The sequence below is a fragment of the Lissotriton helveticus genome, chromosome 1_1 (assembly GCF_964261635.1).
Source record: "Lissotriton helveticus chromosome 1_1, aLisHel1.1, whole genome shotgun sequence".
Lineage (NCBI taxonomy): Eukaryota > Metazoa > Chordata > Amphibia > Caudata > Salamandridae > Lissotriton > Lissotriton helveticus.
The window spans coordinates 1,425,635,349-1,425,657,031 of NC_136057.1; the positions used below are offsets into that span (position 1 = coordinate 1,425,635,349).

Genomic DNA, 21,683 nt, shown 5'->3' on the forward strand with positions numbered 1-21,683 from the left:
AGGCAATTAAAGCAGGTAAAGCCCCAGGACCTGATAAGATCCCCGGCGATCTATTAAAGCATGATGTGGAAGTATGGGGGCCATATATAAATTTTTTATGTAACTCCATAGTGGCTTCCCGATAGTTGGAAGGGGGCAGAAATTGTAACCATTTTTAAAAAAGGAGATCATTATGACCCGGGCAATTATCGCCCAATCAGTTTAATTGATCTTTTACAGAAGGTTTTTGCCAGACACATTTTAAATAGACTTTTAATATGGATAGAGGAGACCCAGACATTGACCAAATACCAAGCAGGGTTTAGGTAAAAAATCAGCACGGTGGATCAAGTATTTAGATTCACGTGTCTCTGCTGGAAATATGTTAACATAAAAAAAGGGGAGCCTGTATGTGGCGTTTATAGACTTGAGGGCCGCTTTCGACCTCGTCCCACGTAATCTTCTGTGGTGCACTTTAAAAAATATGGGGGTCCCCGGCGAGTTACTTCAAGAACTTATTAAACTACACACAGGGAACTATGCCAAAGTCAGATGGGGGATGGGAGGTGAAGTATCAAATCCCATCCCTGTGAGTCGTGGCGTACGCCAAGGCTGTGTGCTGGCGCCTACGCTCTTCTCATTATATGTTAATGACATACCTGCATATTTGAGAGACTGTGTTCATGACTCCCCGAAGCTGGGAGATGAGGCAATTACGGCACTTCTTTTTGCCGACGATACAATCCTGATCTCTCAGAGTCCAAAGGGTCTCCAAAATCTTGTGAATAATTCCATGGATACTGTGTCGAGAAGGGGTTAGAAATAATTGTAGTCCGATTTTGTGACTAATTGCTGCTATAATACATTGTATATAATTGTTGCAAATGTTTTTTTGTACTCCCTGCTTTTATGGCTGTATTAGCCGAAATAAAGTTGATACAACAAGATAGAGCGGGAAGTAGAATTTGATCATATGGTGGGACTGCAGATGAGGTTTTCTTGATCATAGGATTGAGAGTGGACACCTCTTCAGTTCATCTAAAATGCATCTGTCCCCAGTCCAGGTTGCCAGTGTCTGCTCGCAAAGAGCCACAACATACAACAATCTACAAACATGTATCAAATCCCATAGCTCTTCAATAATTAAGGCAATCCCGAGTGTGTGCTGTGCAGTGCCACAGGTCACAAAAAGAAAGGATATGACCAGAAATGTTTTAATATATGTATCATTTAGGCAGACAATAAATATTGTGAAACAAGTGCTCAGTCTTAATTAAACACACAGTGCTCATAAATCCGCACAAAACGCTGTAAGAACAGTGATCTAAATAAAAAAACAGATGACTGTGTAGAGAACCATACAATATAACATGGTTAAACAAAATACAATTGCAAAGGTCAGAAAGAAAGGGACCTAACCAAGTAAACTACAATCAATGAGAGTCTCTCTCAACCGGGGGATTGCCGACGACATTTCGACCCATATTCTAGTCAAGGGTCCTCATCAGGACATGGAAGAGATAAAATGAGCACGATACTTCATGAAACTGTTGCAACAGTATATCTAAATTGGACAAAGATTAAATCAGTCAGGATATGTGAAACAGCCTGTAAATGGTTGTAACCGACATCAAGATAAAAGAGGTCAAGCCACTGTCCTGCTCAGGGAATTGGGAGAGAAATATAGCTGGTACCAATATGGAGTCACTGGGGCTTCGAGTGAATGCCTCCACACTACTTGGACTGGGTGGAATAGGAGTGTTACTGCTGTCGCAAGGATAAAAGGAACACCTTTAATAGAGCTGTTGAGCTGGTTGTTGTTGGATGTACTGCTGGTAGGACAGTTGAAAGAAATGAGATACACTTCCACAAGCCCCTTGAAACGGTTGAGAAAAGCAAGCCAGGAGGGTGCCTAAAGACTTGATGCTTTTGAGCCCATTTTAATATGTTGGAGGGCATCATCCACATAGCATCTGAAGAAAGACTCTCTTTCATAGGGTAAGACTATGATAGGGCCTTGTGCCTTAATGTGCATCTGAACCAAACTTGTCATTTTAACACAGCTGCCGTAGCTCGGTGATGAAAACCAATGTTGCATTCATTCATAGTAGCATCAATGATCGCCAATAATGCCCTTTCTCCATTGTGAACTATAGCTTTGGCATCCTCCATTGTTTCCTCCAGCAAAAGGTTTAATTATGTCATCCACCTTTGCCTGTCATAGCTACCTAAAATGGCCAAGGAATTGGGTTCATGGATTGAAGCAGCCGCGAGTGAGGAGTCTCTTCCCAAAAGCATTGATGCAATGGTCCCCTCTGCCAGGAGATGCTGTACAAGGTGTGGAAGATGTGCAGGAGGAACTATAGGCTGCTTGGTGACATAATCTGCTTTCAGCTGTCCAGTCTAGTAAATCAGGGTATTATTTAGTGCTCTTTATTTCTTTTCAAGCCTAAGAACTGACACTGTATAAGAGACTGAATTCTGCCTAAACTTGTTCCTCTCCAAACAAAAGTGATCCACGTTAGGAAATCCTTTGGGTGAATGTTTAGGAGTGTCTATGAACTGGTATAAAAAGCAGTGTTCTTGTTAGACTTGCAGTGGAAGGACAAATCTCTTAGACTACCTTCTAGATTAAGGGGGAAAACCTAGTGATATCATCATGTAGGGAATCCACTGGAGGCAGCTCAATATTCTCTGGTGGGTCAGCGATGTAATGAGTCCACTCTCGGTTTTCGTTAGAAAGGGTTATATCAAAACCTTCTCCTTCACTGTCATCATCATCATTGTCGTCCCCTGAGAAACCTGTATCATCACAAAGAGCTGGTGGATTCTGTTGAAGGAGTGGTAAATAAGCTGGTGCATGTTGGGTAAGTGGAGGAGCGGGCGGTGCACTAGACTGAGGTTGTGTCTGCGCAGCATTGGTGGACATGGTACTGGTCTGGTGGGTGGTAATGATGTACTCTGTGGTATTCAAGCGAACCTGGCCTAATAATCCACCATCATGGATTATAGCTCTCACACTAAATCAACTGATAACTGCATCATAGGGGATTGATTACATCTACTACCAACATGCTACTCTTCATAGCATAGCATAGTCTGTCGCAGTGGGGACGGCAGTATCCCCAAGCATGGCTGTGATCTTCTCCCTGCTAAGGTAATGGATGGGCTTGTGGAAAGTTGGAAAAAGAAAGTAGCGCAAACGGGAGAACAGTGTGGCCACCCCAGTTCAAAATAAAATAGAAATAGGAAAGAGAGGGGAGACAGCAGGGAGAGGAATAGCATAAGACGTACACAGCCTCATTTCCAGGTTGTGCCCCACCTCCACAAATCCAACAGATGATGCTGCTATTCCCTGAACAAAGCAAGAGTTCTGGGGAAGAAAGGCACATAAATACCAGGCATGGATGAGTGAAGAAGGAGGACTGGAAGCAGGGACTATAGGCTTCAAGCACCCTTAAACAATGATACGCACAGAGTAAAGACCCCTGATCGCAAAATGGCTCGAGGGCGCCTGCTTTCTACTCAGCAGGCTCTGGGATGCCAGATGCAGGGATAGTTAAGAGGCAAATACCGGGTTAACTCCTAAAGAAGGCATTGCACTTGCAGCACAAGCCTGACTAGAGGCCAGCAATCATGGACAGTCTGTTGGCTAGCAAGTTAAGCCAGGAATCTGTAGGGGACAGGTTACCTTAAGAGGACATAAAACCAATGCCATAAAATGATCGTTTTGTACAAGAGCTAAGGAAATGATCTGGGTCACAGCCGTGAAGTTTGAACTGTTTTAATCTATTCATAACATCTAATAAAATAAAAATTAATAAAATCTACAGCCATTTTACTTCACAATATATGTCTCAAAAAAAGGAAGGTGTTCAAAACTGAGGGACCTGATTGCCTGAGATAATGACCATGCAGCAGCAACTCCACCGTAATGTCGGTGGAGCGTTACCCCACTGGCTCAGAGCCAGCAGCTGAAAAATAAAATGATATTTTAATATTGTTTTATCTCCTTCTGCAGGAAGAGTTGTGCCTGTGCTGAAATACTCCTGCTAGAGTGTAACATCAATAGGGCAGATGCACATGTTTGAAGGAGGAGGCCACATGCGTGACACATATACTTGAACACACCAATGTGAACTTGTTCAGAGCATGAATTAGACACCCAAAATCAGGGATGGCCAGCTGTATGTCTGGGATGGGGCAGGTCGTTGAGCCCAACACATCATGGAGTGTGTAACGACCAATGAGAGAGGTCGGGATTAGAGCCTGCACTGCTCGAGCAGACAGTCCCACTCTCCCCCAAAAACAAATGACAAAGGCTTGTGAGGCTACTGCCAATCATAGAGTTTGTAAATCCCCTGATAAATGATGGGTGTTCTGTCTCTACATGATGAAATGGAAACCTTCTCTTTGCATGGTGTTCCCACCAGGTGTAATGACTATTCACTGGAAGACCGTGTGAAAAGAGCTGATATTGTGTGCCACACACAGCAGTGTGAGTTGACAGGTCTTTTATAAGCATGCCACAAATCCCAATATAACAGGCACAGCATTGCATATTGCAGCTGAAAAATTGAATGCTCTAGGAGAGGGGAAATACCTGTTAAGCTTGTGGTCACCGACCGACCCCTGCCCTCACCACGTCTTCAACAAGGCCGACGCTGTCATCGCACCCCACCTGCGAGACATCATCAACACATCCTTCGACACCGCCACCTTCCCTGAGAGCTGGAAACACGCCGAACTCAGCGCTCTACTCAAGAAACCAACAGCGGACCCCACCGAACTCAAGAACTACCGCCCCATCTCGCTCCTCCCGTTTCCTGCGAAAGTCATCGAGAAGACCGTCAACAAGCAGATGGCCGCCTTCCTCGAGACGAACGGATCCCTCGACCCCTCACAGTCCGGCTTCCGAGCCAATCACAGCACCGAGACCGCCCTCATCGCCGCCACCGATGACATCCGAGCCCTGATGGACAACGGAGATACAGCGGCCCTCATCCTCCTAGACCTCTCCGCGGCATTCGACACGGTCTGCCACCGCACCCTAGTACAGCGCCTCAGCAACATCGGAATCCAGGACAAGGCGCTGGAATGGATCATCTCCTTCCTCGACGGAAGAACACAGAGAGTCCGCCTACCACCGTACAAGTCAGAGGCCTCCGAAGTCATCTGCGGCGTCCCTCAAGGATCATCTCTGAGCCCCACCCTCTTCAACGTCTACATGAGCCCCCTCGCGGCCATCGTACGCAAACACAACCTCAGCATAATCTCCTACGCCGACGACACCCAGCTGATCCTCTCCCTGACCAACGACCCCGCCTCCGCCAGAGCCAACCTGCGCGAAGGGATGAAAGAGGTAGCCGAGTGGATGACGACCAGCCGCCTGAAACTGAACTCTGACAAGACGGAGGTCCTCATCCTGGGCTCTTCACCCTCCGCCTGGGACGACTCCTGGTGGCCTCCCGCCCTGGGCACCGCACCCAAACCGACAGACCATGCACGCAACCTGGGCTTCATCCTGGACTCCTCCCTCTCCATGACCAGGCAAGTCAACAACGTCTCCTCGGCGTGCTTCAACATCCTACGCATGCTACGGAAGATCTTCTGGTGGATCCCCACCGAGACCAGGAAGACCGTCACCCAGGCCCTCGTCACCAGCCGACTGGACTACGGCAACGCCCTCTACGCCGGTACCACCGCCAAGACCCAGAAGAGACTCCAGCGGATCCAGAACGCCTCAGCCAGACTCATCCTCGACATCCCACGAACCAGCCACATCACCGGACACCTGAGAGACCTTCACTGGCTCCCCGTCAACAAAAGAATCACCTTCCGCCTCCTCACCCACGCACACAAAGCCCTACACGACCAAGGCCCGAGCTACCTCAACAGCCGGATCAACTTCTACGCTCCCAAACGCCACCTCCGATCAGCCAACCACGCCCTCGCCGCCGTCCCCCGCATCCGAAGAGCGACTACAGGAGGAAGGTCCTTCTCCTACCTGGCCGCCAAGACCTGGAACTCCCTCCCGACCGACCTGCGCCTGACCCAAGACCACCTCTCCTTCAGGAAGAAGCTGAAGACCTGGCTGTTCGAGCAGTAGCGCCCCCCCCCCCCCCCCCCCCCCCCCCCCCAGCGCCTTGAGACCCTACGGGTATGTAGCGCGCTCTATAAGTGTCACTGATTGATTGATTGATTGACTTTTCTAAACAAGCATTGACAAAGCCAATAGGGCCTGGTTTAATTGCTTTAGCATGTTAGAGTAAGATCAAACAAAAATATCCGAGCACTCAGGTATAATCATGTGTCAGTAATAGTGTAACATGGAAATGGTGTAAAGTCCACTTTAATCTGAAATCTTTTGTTCGGATCCTATTAAATCGAAGTTTGCAATTTTCACAAGGAGGACTAGTTATTTTTCATACAGCCAATGTGTGATCTGATTAATATATAGAACGTGCAGTCAGCATACATTAGTTCAGCAAGTAATACGGTTCAGCCAAACACATGTTTTGTCGATAGGTATGTAAAACCTCGACTTCTTCAGGACTGATAAGCGTTCTAATCAATCTAGGAAGTGTATTCCATCCGCGTACCCGGCACCATGTAGTCGAAACTTTCAATTATAGTATCTGTTAGACCTGGCACCATTGGCGTGGGTCTCCCTTCCATTTTTTCTGTTGCTTCATGTATTTTTGCTGGTGTTAGATGCTGGGCACTGTGCCACTGCTATCCAGTGCCACAGTGCAAGTGCTCCCTATTGTAAATTGATGTATTAATCAGTGTTTCCATGTTTGGCTATTTGGTTTACTTGTTAGACCCTAGTACAGTGCACTGAGTGTGCCCAGGGAGTGTAAATCAAAATGCTGCTGGTGGGCCTGCAGCACTGGTTGTGCCACCCACAGAAGCAGCCTTGTAAAATGTGTCTAAGGTCTGCCATTACAGAGCCTGTGTGCAGTCTGGTACTGTCATGCTGACTGGGCAAGTGCACCCACTCGCCAGTCCCTAAACCTTCTCTTTTCTTCATATCAGTCACCCCTATGGTAGGCCCAAGGGCAGGGTGCATTGTAAGTATAAGGTAGGACAAACCCTGATGAGTGTGGCATGTCCTAATAGTGAATTACAGTCATTTTCGTTTTTCAATATTGCAAGGCTACCTGTTCTCCATAGGCCAGAATGGGCTGTTAGAGTTATTACATTTTATAATCCTAACTGTCTCAGAGAACATGGTAGAAATTCGAGTTTAGGATGCCTGAACTCAGAATGATAAAATACACCTTTTAGTGAAGTTGATTTTAATATTCTGTGTTTGAAAATACCACTTTTAGAAAGTAGGTATTTTCTTGTCTAACTATCCAGGCCTGCCTCTGCTAAGTTGTGTATTCCTTGTCTGGAGTTTGAGTGACAGGGCTGGGGGATTCTAGGAGACAGGATGACACAGCCCAGTGGTGAATAGAGAGATCTGAAACTATATGGGAGGGAGGAGTTGCACCTGGGACCTGAATAGGACTGTGCCGGCCCCCCACAGTGCTGGCTCTGCCCCCTGTGGTGCGTCTGATGTCTTTCCCCTGCGAAAGAAGAGAAGGAATCATGTCAACAAAGTGCTCCAGGGATGTGCTTTCCCTCCACAATGCTGGCTCCACCTCCTGTGGGGCGTCTGATGTTTCTGCTCTGCACTGTGAAAGGAAAGAAGGGGTCATGTAAACAGAATGCTCCAGAACTGGTTTGGACTAGGCAAAGGCCCCTCTGCCCTCAGAGGACAAAGGATTTTGGGGTATAAATATTGGGACCCTGATCCCAAGAAATTAGATCACTTTGGACTACAAGAAGAAACCTTTACTGAGGAGAGGAACCTGAAGAAACTGAGGAGAGACTATTCCCAAGCTGAAGTGCTGCTTGGGGGATTGGCCTGCAGTGGTTGCCTTACTGCCAAAGGAAGGAGAAAGGAACTTTGTTTACTTTGCTTTCAACTTGTGAAGGATCTTCAAGGGCTTGGAAAAGAGCTTGCCTCCTGCTGAAGTCTCAGGGAAAACAGACTTCACCCCCCAGCTCCCCAGAGTTCTTTGGAAGTGCCTGCTGCTGTTTTGGGCCTTCTGAGGGACTGAAGGTCGCCGCTGGAACTGTCGCACTGCCCCGCATCAGAGAGAAGCGTGCCGTAATGAAGAGGAAGGGTGTCGCCGTCGCTGCTGCTGCCGTCGCAACTCCAAAGGAGGGTGTCGCCGCTGTGGTTGTCGCACTGCACCACATCAGGAGAAGAATCTCGCAACGAGGTCGGAGCGTGTCTCCATCGCTGTACTTGCTGTTGCAACTCCGAAGGAGGGTGTCGCCGCTGGAACTGTCGCATTGCACCGCATCGACCCAGAGCACCTCACATCCCCGAGAAGCGCACTGCCGTTGGAGCTGCTGCCGTCGCATCTTGGATGTTGCCGCTGTAGTTGTCGCATCGAGCGGAAGCTTCACACATCCTGGGAGAACAGCGTCGCCGCTGGAGCTGTCGTCGTTGCATCGTAAGGGTGTCGCTGATGGTGTCCACGCATCGAACCGAGGACTTCTTGCATCCCCCGAGAAGCGTGCCGCATCTGGAAGATCTTCACGTCTTTATTTCGTTGCACCTGAACTTTGCCGCATTTCCCATTGCTGCGACACTGCTTGTCGTGGAAGCGCAACGATACCTAAGGTACATTGACGCAGAGTGTTGCATCTAAGAACTGAACTGAACTAAGCTTAAATCTACCATCTTAAAGTAATCTTATTGTGTATTTTTGTTGTTTATGGTCTTGTGGTAACTCTATATAAAGTCTACTTATTTTTTATATAAAACCTGTGTGGTGTCCATTTGTAGTGTTGTCACTGGGTTACTGTATGTGGTCACAACTGCTTAACTTACAGCGCCTCTGAAGTAAAGCCCTTCTGCTCGTGCCAAGCTACCAAGGGGGTGAGCAGGGGTTATTTTAGGAGTGTAATCCCCTTATCCTGACTAGAGGAGAGGGTCCCTATTTGCCACACGTACCTACCTGTGCCAACTAGAGAGCCCCAAATCTAACAGTATTGATATAAATTTGTATCTGCAGTGTACAGTGTTTTAGGAGAGTGTGTCAATACTCCCTCTGCTGCAGCCGGAAAAGGAAGCAGCCAGGCTCCCCTGACCAATCACAACGCTGCAATGCTGAGAGCCATGGTTCAGCCCTCAAATGGGGAATGGGGGCTTGAGTATGTTCCCCATGCAGGCTGTAATGCACCCTGCATTTAGAACATGCAAAATGCGCATGAGTGGTTGGCAGGAGCAAGAGGGCCGGTCAAACATTCACACACTGTACAGAGTGCCACCACTCCTTTCCTTGCTCTGAGAGCAGAGCAACCATGGCCGGACTGGCAAGTGGGCAATCCCCAGGGAGGCCGGAGCTGGTGGAGGCTAGTTTTGACACTTAGAGGCCGTTTTCAGCCCCCGCGAGTCCGTTCTTGGTCCCCAGAAGTCGTGGTGTGAATAATGTGGTCCCGTAGTATCTTGCAATTGCTGCCCGTTAATTGTTTGGTGCTGTTTTAGGACACACACACATGCCTGTACATGCGCATCAAAAACAGCTACCTTGGAGCTTGTCCGCATTAAATGAGAGAGCACAGGAAACAGAAAAATTGCGACAAAAAGCGAATGGCAGGTAAAACATCCTGACTCCTGCATCATTGTGCCTAAGGTAGGCCTGTGACTCATATGCTGGGGGTGACTTAGGGCATGGAGAGGAGCGTGAGGCAGGTTTGCCTGCCAGCACTGTGAAGGGTGCCTGCGAGCCACACTTTAAAATGAAATGAAAATCTCTTGACTTAAAGCACATGCGAACAGTCGCTGTCACAGTTCAGCAGGTTCGGGCTGCTCCATCCTCCCACAGCACAGCAGCATCAGGGGCTATCAGTGCTGGCCTGGTGTTCTCACTAAGGGCTAGTAGAGCGCGTTCAGAGCCGCAGGTGAATACTACCAGCTCGCTGTCTGTGCAGCAAAAACACACTGGCAGTCCTTGTTGATTCAGGCACATTTGTATGAAAGGCCACTCCATCTGTGCGACGGGCTCTGAGCAGACCTCAGGCCTTTCTTCTGTTCCCTTGAGGAGAACTGACCTTTTCCCTGTGGCTTTCTACACCATTTTCACAATTTTTTCCCAACATTTCTTGGGAGTAATACTCCTCAAACCCCACCTTGTAGTTTTTGAGCTCGCTCATTGTGCTTACTTGCTGCACTCAGTATGAGGGCTGGTCTGACAACATTTTCCAGGACTGCTTTTGGTTTCCAGTCCGACCCTGAGAGCAGCCCCGCCCCGCGAAGATGCAGGAACAGTAAAATAATAACAACGTCCAGCTATTATTATTTTATTTTTTCCTTCATTTCCACTGCTAAAAGCAGTGGGGCAACGCTGCCCCCACTGGGCCGCTGGCGGCATCTGAACAGCACACACACACAGTCAAATCAGTCTCCATGCTGGCCAAAAAAAGCGGTCCACAGCTGTAACTCAAATACCGGCCCTTTGCCCGAGTGCCCGCCTTACCAATCCGACCCTGGTCAGGAGTTAAAACAAGTCTGCTGCTTGGCAAACGTCGGGCTAAATCCTCACCAACAGCTTTTAGCTCCTATGATTCACTACAGAAGGGCGAAGGTCAACATTTCTGAACACCCAGCAAAACACTTTGCATGCACTGGAAGGCTCTCCTGCTGCTTTGTGCAGAAGCCACGTACACGAAGTAACTAACGCCAGCTCCGACGACATGCGGCCTGAAGGCCGCATGTAGGTGTCGGAAAGGGTTGGAGTGTGACAGAAAAAAGGGCCAGGCGCCAAAAGGAAATGGCCCCATTAGGGAAAGAGGTAGATAAAATAGTGGCCACATTTGTAAATCAGTGTCATTCCAAGCTTGTAACGACACACTGATGTATAGGTGTTTTGCAATGTATGGGAGATTGCATGCACTGGTGCTTTCTGCACGCAATATTTGTGGTCGTAACAAGGAAATGAACAAAAATTACAGGACCACAAACCCACACGCTTACATGTGTCAGAGCAGAGAGCCCAGTCCTTCTGGCACTACTAGATTGCCCGTGGGCAGTCCGACTCTGGTGCAGGGCCGGCTCTAGGCATGTGCAAGCTGTGCACCTGCACAGGGCCACCAAACCCCAGGGGCCACCATGCCAATATATATCCTTAATATATTAATCCTCTGAGGATGGATACATATTTGCGTGGTGGACCCTGGCAGGGATTTGGCGGCCTCCGGCTCTGTTCCACTTCTAAACACCCTGACCCCCTCCCCTCTTTACTGGCCTGCGCGCTCCGCCCCGCCCGGAGCCCCTCTTCCGGGCTCCCTACCTACGCTCCTTGCCCAGGGCCACCATGAGCCTAGAGCCGGCCCTGTCTGGTGTGTGGCAAACACACCGTGCCACACACACCTGATGTTTACAGAGTTTAAAATGAGGCCCCTCTCTCAGACCCTCTGCACACTGCCAGCAGGAAAGCCATTTTCTCGACAGTGCCCGACAGGCAGGGAATCCAATGAGATTTCCCCTCCACCGCCGCCCACACCTTGGGCTCTGAATCATTTGTTTGTGGGGAAGGGAGTCCGTCTCCTTTGAAGAGGAATCTGCCAGGAGCAGGGCTTCCTCGCTGCTCTGCGGCAGCAGCCAGGATGGCTCTGTGTGGGTGTCACTGGCATCGACAGGCAAGGATAGCCGGGCTTCCACCGGCCTGCAGCGGCCCACGCAGCGCGCGGGAGGGGCGCGAGGGGGCGGGGAGGCGGGCCAATGGCTGGACGAAGTGACGGCTACAGAGAAATGGAAGGAAGGCTACGGCTTCCGCTGGCCTGCCGGTGCCTCTGCAATGCGGGGGAGGGGAAAGGATAGAACTAGAAAATGGGGAGGCGAGGGAAAGCGAGAGGAGGGAAGGAGTAAGGGGGGGGGGGGGGCGGTCAAAAGAGACAGACGGAAAGAATGGAAAATGGAGAAAGTGGGTGGAAGCGAAAAGGAAACGGAGTGGTCGAGACAGTGAGCGGAGCATGCATGAGTGAGTAAGGAAACGCGATGAAATCAGAGTGCGTGACTGAGAGATGCATATAAAAATGAAGAGTGAGAGGCTGAAATAAAGAGAGTAAATAAGAGAATCAAATGTAAAGAGAAACAGCGAAAGAAGACTGAAGATAACCGAGGGAGAGATAGGACAGTGTCCATTTTGTAGAGCACATGCGATGAGTGTACATTGGTGTACATTCAAAACCTTTTCAAAGAGGCGCGGCGTGACTGCCTAGGGCGTAGCTACTTACAGTGTGGCTAGGCTTCGCCAAACATACGAGCAAGTACAGAGACAGCAGATCTCGAAGTAACTGCAGCAGCACTTTGACGAGGTTGATGTGGCCTATCACCTGACCGAAAATCATTCGAGCCGGACCGGCCTATAGGGCAATCTAGCAGGGCCCGAAGTCCGAGGCTGAGAGATCAGAGGATGGGCCGGCTAATTTGGCTGTTTGTGGGCCTCTTATGTGGTTTTTATTGTTGATTTCCCTAATGTTCTCACTAACCGCTCTCCAGGAAGCACTATATAAAACTGGAAAAAAAACAAGCATTTGCAATGCAATAGGTGACGGCCTCGCATTTACGCAAGTTTGAGCTATTGACATTGTAAATGACAATGCCTTTTATTTTCGTTTTTAAAACATAAATAAAAGGCAATGCCATTTACAATGCAAATAGCTTAAACTCGCATAAATGCGACCCGGAAAAGGTGGCAACAACAGCATATGTGTGGGTTATTTCAGTAAAGCATTTCATCTGAACTATTAATGGGTCTCTAACAAAAGATGACAGCCCTCCAAGGGATTAGGACGCCCTCCCTTTTTTCTAGGACATAATCATTACAAACAGTGAAACACGTCTTTATACACAACAGGCTCAAGAAGATGCAAGTGCTTCCACTAAAGCACAACAGGGTATGTTTTTGATTCTTACAGGAAAAACATGAAAGACAAATAACAAATTCGCAGGAAAGATGCAGCTCAATGTTTTAAATAAAAGCTGCAGTCCTAGCATGGTGGGCTTCAAATCACGATTAATCCCATTTATATATTTATAGTTGATCAAACTAGCAAATGTTCCTGGGTCTTTTATTAATTTTATTACACTATTTTATATTATTTCATTATACCTCACTTCCTGCCACCCTACTGAGCTCCAGTGCTTTCATTCTATGAGATCAGCAAAAAGCACCACGTCACAGTGGAACTGTGCGACCAACAGAGACACAGCCACAATCCCTGCTCCTTTCGGTCTCCACGCATTCTTGGGAAGAACAAGCAGGGGCAGCTCCTCCATTAGGGTGGAGGAGCGTCGCCCCACTGCTTTCTCACACTACAAAAAGCAGAAACATAAAATGTTAATTATTGTTTTGTTAAAGAAAACAGTGCTTTCTAATCCAGCCTGATTTACTAAGCCAATAATGTCGAGGCCATGGTGTCATACTGAAGAAAGGCTAGAGAGGCAGCAGCACTGACCAGAGAAGGCCCTTTAAGGCAAGGCTCTGGCTTCTTCTGAGTCCTGTCCAGGGAAGTACTGCCCATGGGAATAATAATTATGCCAGCTCCGTGGCAAAGATTGTGTGCAGTTATTGGGAGCAAGCAAGGAAGGTAGCAAGGGAACAGCGGAGCGCTCACCGCCTTTTGCCTGCCATCTAGGCGGGAGCGTCGGAAAGCAGCAAAGAAGCCAAATGAAGAAGGAACCGTTGAAAGGTGGAAGTGTCTCAGCATGACTGTGACGGATCATCAAATGTTAACTTCGGTAATCTAAGTGGTACTCTTCGACAAATCACAAAAAAGAATACAATTAATGTGAACTTGTGTAAGGTAACTGGTGCTTACTGTTTTTGGTTGCCAAAAACTTTTATTAAATGCTTAAAAGTTTGCGATACCATAGATTATAAAGAAGTGATACCTTTACTCCTAGGGAGGGCAATCCACATTACCTTTGGTTCAATTGTACATTTACAATGCGCAGGTTAGATAGTCATGGTTTTAATGGGGGCATTTGAAAGAGTATAGTGGGGAAGGAGGGGTTTGTTTTACATTTCTTCCTCCTCCTCACTTTTCTTTTCGTCTATGGATGCATAGCTCCTTAGCAGGCTGTGCACCATCCTGTAGCACGCTTCCTTGCTCACCACCTCTCCGTTGGTCACAAGGCTGGTCCTGGCGTACAGGAGAATGTCCTTTACACAGCACAAGATTCTCCAGCACGCTTCAATAGCTCCAAGCTTCATAGCTGTGTCTGTGGAAACAGCCTGTACAGCATGGACTGATGTGTTATGTCTCTGGTTGAAGGGGTAGGCCCAGAAAAGATGGTATGCAGTTTCCTCTACAGGACATCCCCTTGGACAGCCTCTATGCGGGCATAGGCCCCTGCTGTGCATGAATGACCTTACTGGCAGACCCCCCTTCACGCCATCCATGCAATGTCTTTGTGTCTGTTTGTCAAGGTTGTGGAGAATACATTTCCCCACACGTGCACTGCTGTTGCAGTTGGCATGTCGCTCACTGGCTGCCCCTGGTCCTGATGAGTATGTGGATTGTCTTGGGCTTCCAAAGGCTAGGAGTAATACAGTTCAGCCTAAATTCCTCCACAAACCTTTCTACCTCTCTGTTGTACAATGGGAGGTCCCAGTTAAATGTTACAGTGTTCTTCCACTTATCCCACCCCAGTCTTCTCTACACCGGGAGAAGGAAAAAGCAGAACACGTTGTAGGCTCGGTGGTCCTTGTTCTCATTTGACCGGGTTATTCGGATGCAGCCACACAGAAAGAAGGACCTGAGGATTGTCGGGATGTCAGGGACTGCCTTCCCCCCCTTTGCGGTGCCCCTTGTGCATTACTGACCTTTTATGTCTGTCCATCTTCGAGTGCCAGACAAAATGGAATACCATGCTGCTTATTGATAACTGGTGGAGAAAGGACTAAATAGTACAGTGATACATTAAACACCTGGCATCATGGCATTTCAGGGAGGGCCTATTGTGTGGAATCTGCAATACTCAGCCAACATCTAAGGCAGAGCTTTCCAAACTGTGTGTCCTGACACAGTACTGTGTCGTCTGCAATTGGTGGGTGTGTCGCGGGATGACACCAGTATTAAGGGGACTTAGCACATAACTGCTGCTAATTAAGAGGCATTCCTTTGAAAGAGTGTCTCGGAGTCCGCCGCAGAAGCGCAGACTCTGAGACACTCTGCTCTATGGGGGCCGGGCGATTCACAACAAAGCCTCATTAACAAATAAATGGTCTTTTAAAGACCTGCGAAGTACTCAGGTGCGGCTGTGTGTGTGCCCGGGAAGGTGGAGTGAGGTGACAGAGGGTGACAGGCAGAGGGAGCGAGACAGAGGGAGGAAGACAAAGACAGAGAGAGGGAGACAGAGAGGGAGACAGAGAGGGAGACAGGGACGGAGACAGAGTGGGAGAGACGGAGGGAGACAGGGACAGAGACAAAGGGACGCAGACAGAGGGAAAGAGACAGAGGGAAGGAGACAGAGGGAGACAGACAGAGGGAGGGAGACAGAGGGAGGGAGACAGGGAGAGAGCGAAACCGTGGGAGACAGAGAGAGAGGGAGACAGGGGGAGGGAGTCCGGGGTAGACACAGGGAGGGAGAGGGAGACAGAGAGAGGGAGACAGAGGTAGGGAGACAGAGGGAGGGAGACAGAAAGAGAAGGAAACCATGGGAGACAGAGAGAGAGAGGGAGACAGAGAGAGAGGGGGGGGGGACAGAGGGAGGGAGACAGAGGGAGGGAGACAGAAGGAGGGAGACAGACACGAGGGAGGCAGAGGGAGAGAGTGGGAGAGAGATAGAGAGGGGGAGGGAGACAGAGAGGGAGAGAGACAGAGAGAGGGACAGAGACAGACAGAGATAGAGATAGAGACAGGGACAGACAGAGACAAATAGAGGCAGAGACAGGTACAGGGACAGACAGACAGATGCAGAGACAGACAGAGACGGAGAGGGAGACAGAGGGAGGGATACAGGGACATACAGAGACAGGGACAGACAGACAGATAGAGGCAGAGACAGGGACAGACAGAGAGAGAGAGAGAGAGAGGGAGGGAGACAGAGAGAGAGGGAGAGAGAGAGGGAGGGAGACAGTGAGAGAGGGAGACAGAGGGAGGGAGGCAGAGGAAGACAGTCAGGGGGAGACAGAGGGAAGGAGAGGGAGACAGACAGAGGGAGGAAGACAGAGAGAGGGAGACAGAGGGAGACAGACAGAGGGAGACAGACAGAGGGAGAGGGAGGGAGACAGAGGGACGGAAACAGGGAAACAGAGGGCGACAGACAGAGGGAGGAAGACAGAGAGAGGGAGAGAGACAGAGCGAGGAGGGCGACAGAGAGGGAGACAGAGGGAGCGAGACAGAGGGAGGTAGACAGACAGAGGGAGACAGACGGAGACAGACAGAGGGAGACAGAGGGAGAGAGAGGGAGGGAGACAGAGAGAGAGAAAGAGAGAGGGAGGGAGACAGAGACAGACAGACATAGAGACATAGATAGAGACAGGGACAGACAGAGACAAATAGAGGCAGAGACAGGGGCAGACAGAGACAGACAGAGACGGAGAGGGAGACAGGGAGAGGGAGACAGGGACAGACAGAGATAGACACAGACAGAGCCAGGGACAGACAGAGACAAATAGAGGCAGAGACAGGGACAGGGGCCGACATACAGAGACAGAGAGGGAGACAGGGACAGACAGAGACAGGTACAGGGACAGAGAGAGGCAGAGACAGAGAGGCAGAGAGGGAGACGGAGAGGGAGAGGGAGACAGAAAGAGAGAGAGAGCGAGGGAGACAAAGGGTGACAGAGAGACACAGAGAGAGAGGGAGAAAGAGGGAGACCGACAGAGGGAGCCAGACAGAGGGAGGGAAAGGGAGACAAAGGGAGAGAGAAAGGGAGACAGAGGGAGGGAGACAGAGGGAGGGAGACAGAGGGACGGAGACAGAGGGACGGAGACAGAGAGCGGGAGACAGAGAGCGGGAGACAGAGGGCGACAGACAGAGGGTGACAGAGGGAGGGAGGGAGACAGAGGGAGACAGACAGAGGGAGGAGGGCGACAGAGGGAGGGAGACAGAGGGAACAAGACAGACAGAGAGAGACAGAAGGAGGTAGACAGAAAGAGGGAGACAGACAGAGGGAGCCAGAGGGAGATAGAGGGAGGGAGACAGAGGGAGAGAGAGGGAGAGACAGAGAGAGGGAGACAGTTAGAGAGAGGGAGACAGACAGAGTGAGTGAGAACCCCCCGAACCCCACTTAGGTCTGGGGCTCGCTCGCTACGCTCGCTACACTGCCTTACTGTGTCCCAAAATGATGCATCTCCAAAAAGTGTGTCACCAACATGAAAAGTTTGGAAAGCTGTGATCTAAGGTAATGTAGAAATAATCTGTCTCTCTGTGCCAACCAATAGTTTATTGAGGACTCCAGACCAGCTGGTAGGGTCCACTCAAATTCCAATAGGAGGTCTTTGTTTCGAGCCGTATTTTAACAACCGAATGTCCAGTCGAAAAAGGATCTGAACCGGGAGCGCGTCAGCATAGAAGTAGTCTTCTTTCAGTGCCAGGTGTTTAATGTATCACTGTACTATTTAGTCCTGTCTCAGGCATATGATTATTTGTCCTGATAATGATCACATATTGATATGGGATCAAAACGCCATTGACACGCACTCTGACATGCTAGACCATGTATAAACTTCATTTTTGGGTGCAGAAGTAAACTGTTTTCCAAATAAGTGACCCTATATTTGTACATGATTATTGGTCACACCTTACCTTTTGCCTGTATGTTGTCTATGTTTGTTAGTTTTTAACACCTGTTTTAGACTTAGTCTGGCAGGACTGCATTCCTTAATGTGGCCTTGTTTTTTTCCCCTAAAAATAAATGGAGATCTTTATAGTCATTTGAACATTTCATGGGAATTATTATTTTTCCACGAGTATTGTTTTCATATGTGATGCTTAGGGACCGCTGGCATTGTAATAAGGCACTGGCTCCAATGTGGGGTATCTGCCTGCGGTCGGTGCTGGCGTTTGACAATGCCCGTCTGGCTCCGCATACGGGTCAGGAATGTTGATGGTGGCGAAGCCAGGACTGGGCAGCGGTGGTGTCCACACTGGAGCTGGCACCGTGTAAGGTCGAGGTTGCTTGCTGGACTGGCGCCATTCCCAATCCGTCAAAGGATCCCTGGGGACCGAATGGCACTGGAGTCGAACACGCCTGTGGAAGAACAGTAGGGGGCCCCTACCGGACCTGTGGGTCCTCAGGGGTTGGGTGGCAAAAAGATGAGATGCATGGCCTCATAAAATTCTTTCAGTTGGGTGGAGGTCGCTCTGGCACCTAGAAACTCAGGAATGTGCAGCGATAGCCCAAGCGCAGGATCCACCACAGAGCTAGGCCTCGAGAGCCGACAGCCCTGTGACTCGCCCGAAGACATGCACGGCCAAGTCGAAGATATTTTTGACTTCTTCTTTTTCTTGTGGGACTTTGCTCAATGACTTGGAATGGGACGACTATAGCGGGGTACGAATTAGCCAACAATTTTGGGATCTTCCTCACAACCCAGATCCGGAGCATCACAGAGTTGTTCCACATCGGGTGACGAGGAGCTTGAGGGGCCGCTCCCTCAGCACCTTAGGATGCATGGCTTGGTAATCCTTGCATGTCTTGGTATTAGTGTCTCACTCAAGACACCAGAGGCAAACCAAGTGTGGGTCCTTCACCAAAATCTGTCAGAGACAGGAGCTGTGTGGTTCAAACCTAGCCTTTCTGGTGGACATCCTACACATCAAGGGACAAAGGCTCAAAAAATTCTTTGACAAAAGCCTAAATAAAAAACTCAGTCAAAAAGTGACTGGGGGGTAGCTCTCTCCCAATCTGCACTGGCAGGTGTGGAAAGGAAATAAGTGACTGTAGCATGCTGAGGTGGAGCTTATGTAGGCACAGGGCACATCACATCTGGCCCAGACCACACCTTCAACGGCACATGGAGTCAAACTATGCCACCTACCGGCACGCAGGGGACTGCTCACCAAAAGCTTAGGGATCCAGTCTGATGCCTGGTGAAGATTCTGAGGTAAGGAATCTGCAGCTAGACATTTCTATCAGACTGAGGGAATATTAAGAAAATAAGCGCAGAAATATCCAAGGCTGAAAATGCCACAGCTAAAGAGTATGCTGCCCGTATGATGTACCACCATTATGGAATAAGCATGAGCAGGTATATTGAATTTTGGACTAAATGCACAAGTGGTAAGAATAGAAAGTATTTTCCAGAAGAAGGTACTCTTGATGTAAAGCACTTGAATAACTCCAAGAAATGATTCAAAGATCTTAAGTACAAACCCAGTCCAGAACAATGGCAAGCCTTATTAAATGGGTGTGAGGAAGATACGAGGCATAAGAGGAATCATAGGTGCCAGAATTGAAAGACATCCATGAGAAACTGAGATATTAAATTAGTCACTTGAGGGGCATGTGTAGGGCTTGTGCCTAGAGTACGATGATGCCTCCTCCCCAAATCAGTAGGGAGAACTCAGAAGCAGTAGCAAAGGAGGAGGATATATGAGACATTATTATAATCCACATACCAGCAGGAGAAGCTGTGTGTGCATCAAAAGGTGAGCTGGCAGGAGGGGCACAGGCAAATCCAAAGCAATCAAACATGGTGAAAGTGGCGAGCAACACCGTGACTGGCATGAGGACATGATGAGAGGTGGGCACAACAAAACCCCACTTCCTACTTCCTATAAGATCATATTCAAAGCCCAACCACCCCGAAGCAACCTCAAAGCAACACATCAGAGGGGTCAAACTTGTGGTCTCATTTTTAATCGAGATAGTCTAAGGATGACTGCATGGCAAAGGGCAAGAGAGCACCCTGACACAATCAACATACTCCTTCGGCTTCGAAGGCAAGCCGTAATGACCCTAATGAAACTGCTACTGTTCAACCAGATGCCCTCCGACCCATGCAAGAGTACCCAGGCCATGGAGTAATGTGCTAAGTTACCACTCATGTTGCCTGGTTGCCTGCTGACCTAGTGAATATCAAAAGATAATTTCTAGGCCTGGGCGGTGAACTTCGCTCCGTTCGAGGAGTTTTCTGCACTTCGCACTCTACGGAGTTCGTGGAGTGCACAAAACTCTGCTTTGCGATATGCAGCAGAGTTTTTTCCCGCTCGCGTTTATGAACGGTAAGTTCGCGAGTGCGAGCTGCCGCTCGGGTAGAATTTCTACCCGAGCGGCAGGAATACCAGCACAAACTGCAGTTTGCACTGCACTCTGCCACTCGTGAAACTTCGCAGAGGTTTTTTGTAACTCCGCGAACTACGCCCAGGCCTGATAAATTCTTAGTATACATGATAAAACTCAAAGTTTTGGTAAGCATTGCAAACTTTATTTGTATGTTACAAACACAACTAGACTGATGTTAATCAACTATTAGACATTATTATGACAAGTGAGGTGAAACATCGATTGTTAGACAAGGCCATTGGCCACAACAAGCACCCATTCGCGAAGCCGCACCTATTTCTCCTTGAAATGCTTTCTTGAATGCTGTTATGAATGCACTTCCTTTGAAAGAAGACCGAAAACATGTGAAACTCTTACGGATTATCGTTTAAAAGATGTGCCTGATCATTGTTTTGGTATTGCTAATGCTAGGGAAGCTGCTCAATAAGCTTTTTAAGAAGAGATCATTCATTCGCAATTGTCCAGGGTACAGGTGAAGCTGCCTACCATCTCCATTGGATGGCAAACTAAATGTCTTTCTGAATTGGTTTCTCTTGCAAATCATTATGTTGCTGCACAAGAATCAGCTGAATCTAAGCTTCTGTCTTTACAAATGCAATCTTTCCAACGAAGGGTCAGAGAGAGGATCCCGGGAGGAATGGGACAACACAATCATTGAAATGGGGCGAGAGGAGGAGGTTCTGGATGGAGCCAGCGCTGAGGAAGGGTAGAGTCTGCTCTGCCTGGTGGTTCCTCATGTTTCAATTGGCAATGAAAACAGGATTGCTGTAACTTGTCCAGATTTCGCATGATCAATCTGAAGAACCCGAGGTCACCCAGACTTCACAAAACCAATTCCCTTAATTTTAGGACAGCTCAAGGGGAGCTGAATGCTGTGTGAATACTTTAAGTACCATAGATTATAAATGGCAACACATAAAATATGTAATTCATGGAAAGCAGACCCTGTACCTTAGTGATAGTTGTACAAGTAGGCCTGCATTGAAAACCTCTGCATTTTCTTCACTACCTTCCTTTGGCAAAATGATTGCTGTAGCTGAAAGTTCTAACATATATGTGTCTCACTATATCACTGATCCTGAGTCTATCTCTTTAGGTTCCTATCACTGGCCAACATGTCTTTCTCTTATGCCCTACCTCACCTGTAACACTCCTAAGGAGGGATCTTCGGTGTACATTGAAATGTGATGTGTATTGTACCAGTGGTGGTCTCCATGTGAATGTTTTTGCAGAGACCGAGAATGCAGTCCTCGCAGTCCACTGTGAGAGTAATGATTCATGTGAAACCAGAGGTTACTGCAAAATCTTCACTCCAATCAATGTATGATGTGCTTTTTATGATTAAAAAACGATTTTTATTAATTTTCACAAAGTAAAACAACATACAGGAGTTGTAGCC

General features: G+C 48.5%; 1 protein-coding gene across 1 annotated transcript in view; it reads right to left on the reverse strand.

The window, feature by feature from the left end:
* CACNA1A (calcium voltage-gated channel subunit alpha1 A) overlaps nucleotides 1–21,683 on the reverse strand; it is a 1,120,700-nt gene that overhangs the window by 793,258 nt on the left and 305,759 nt on the right. The window lies entirely within an intron of this gene.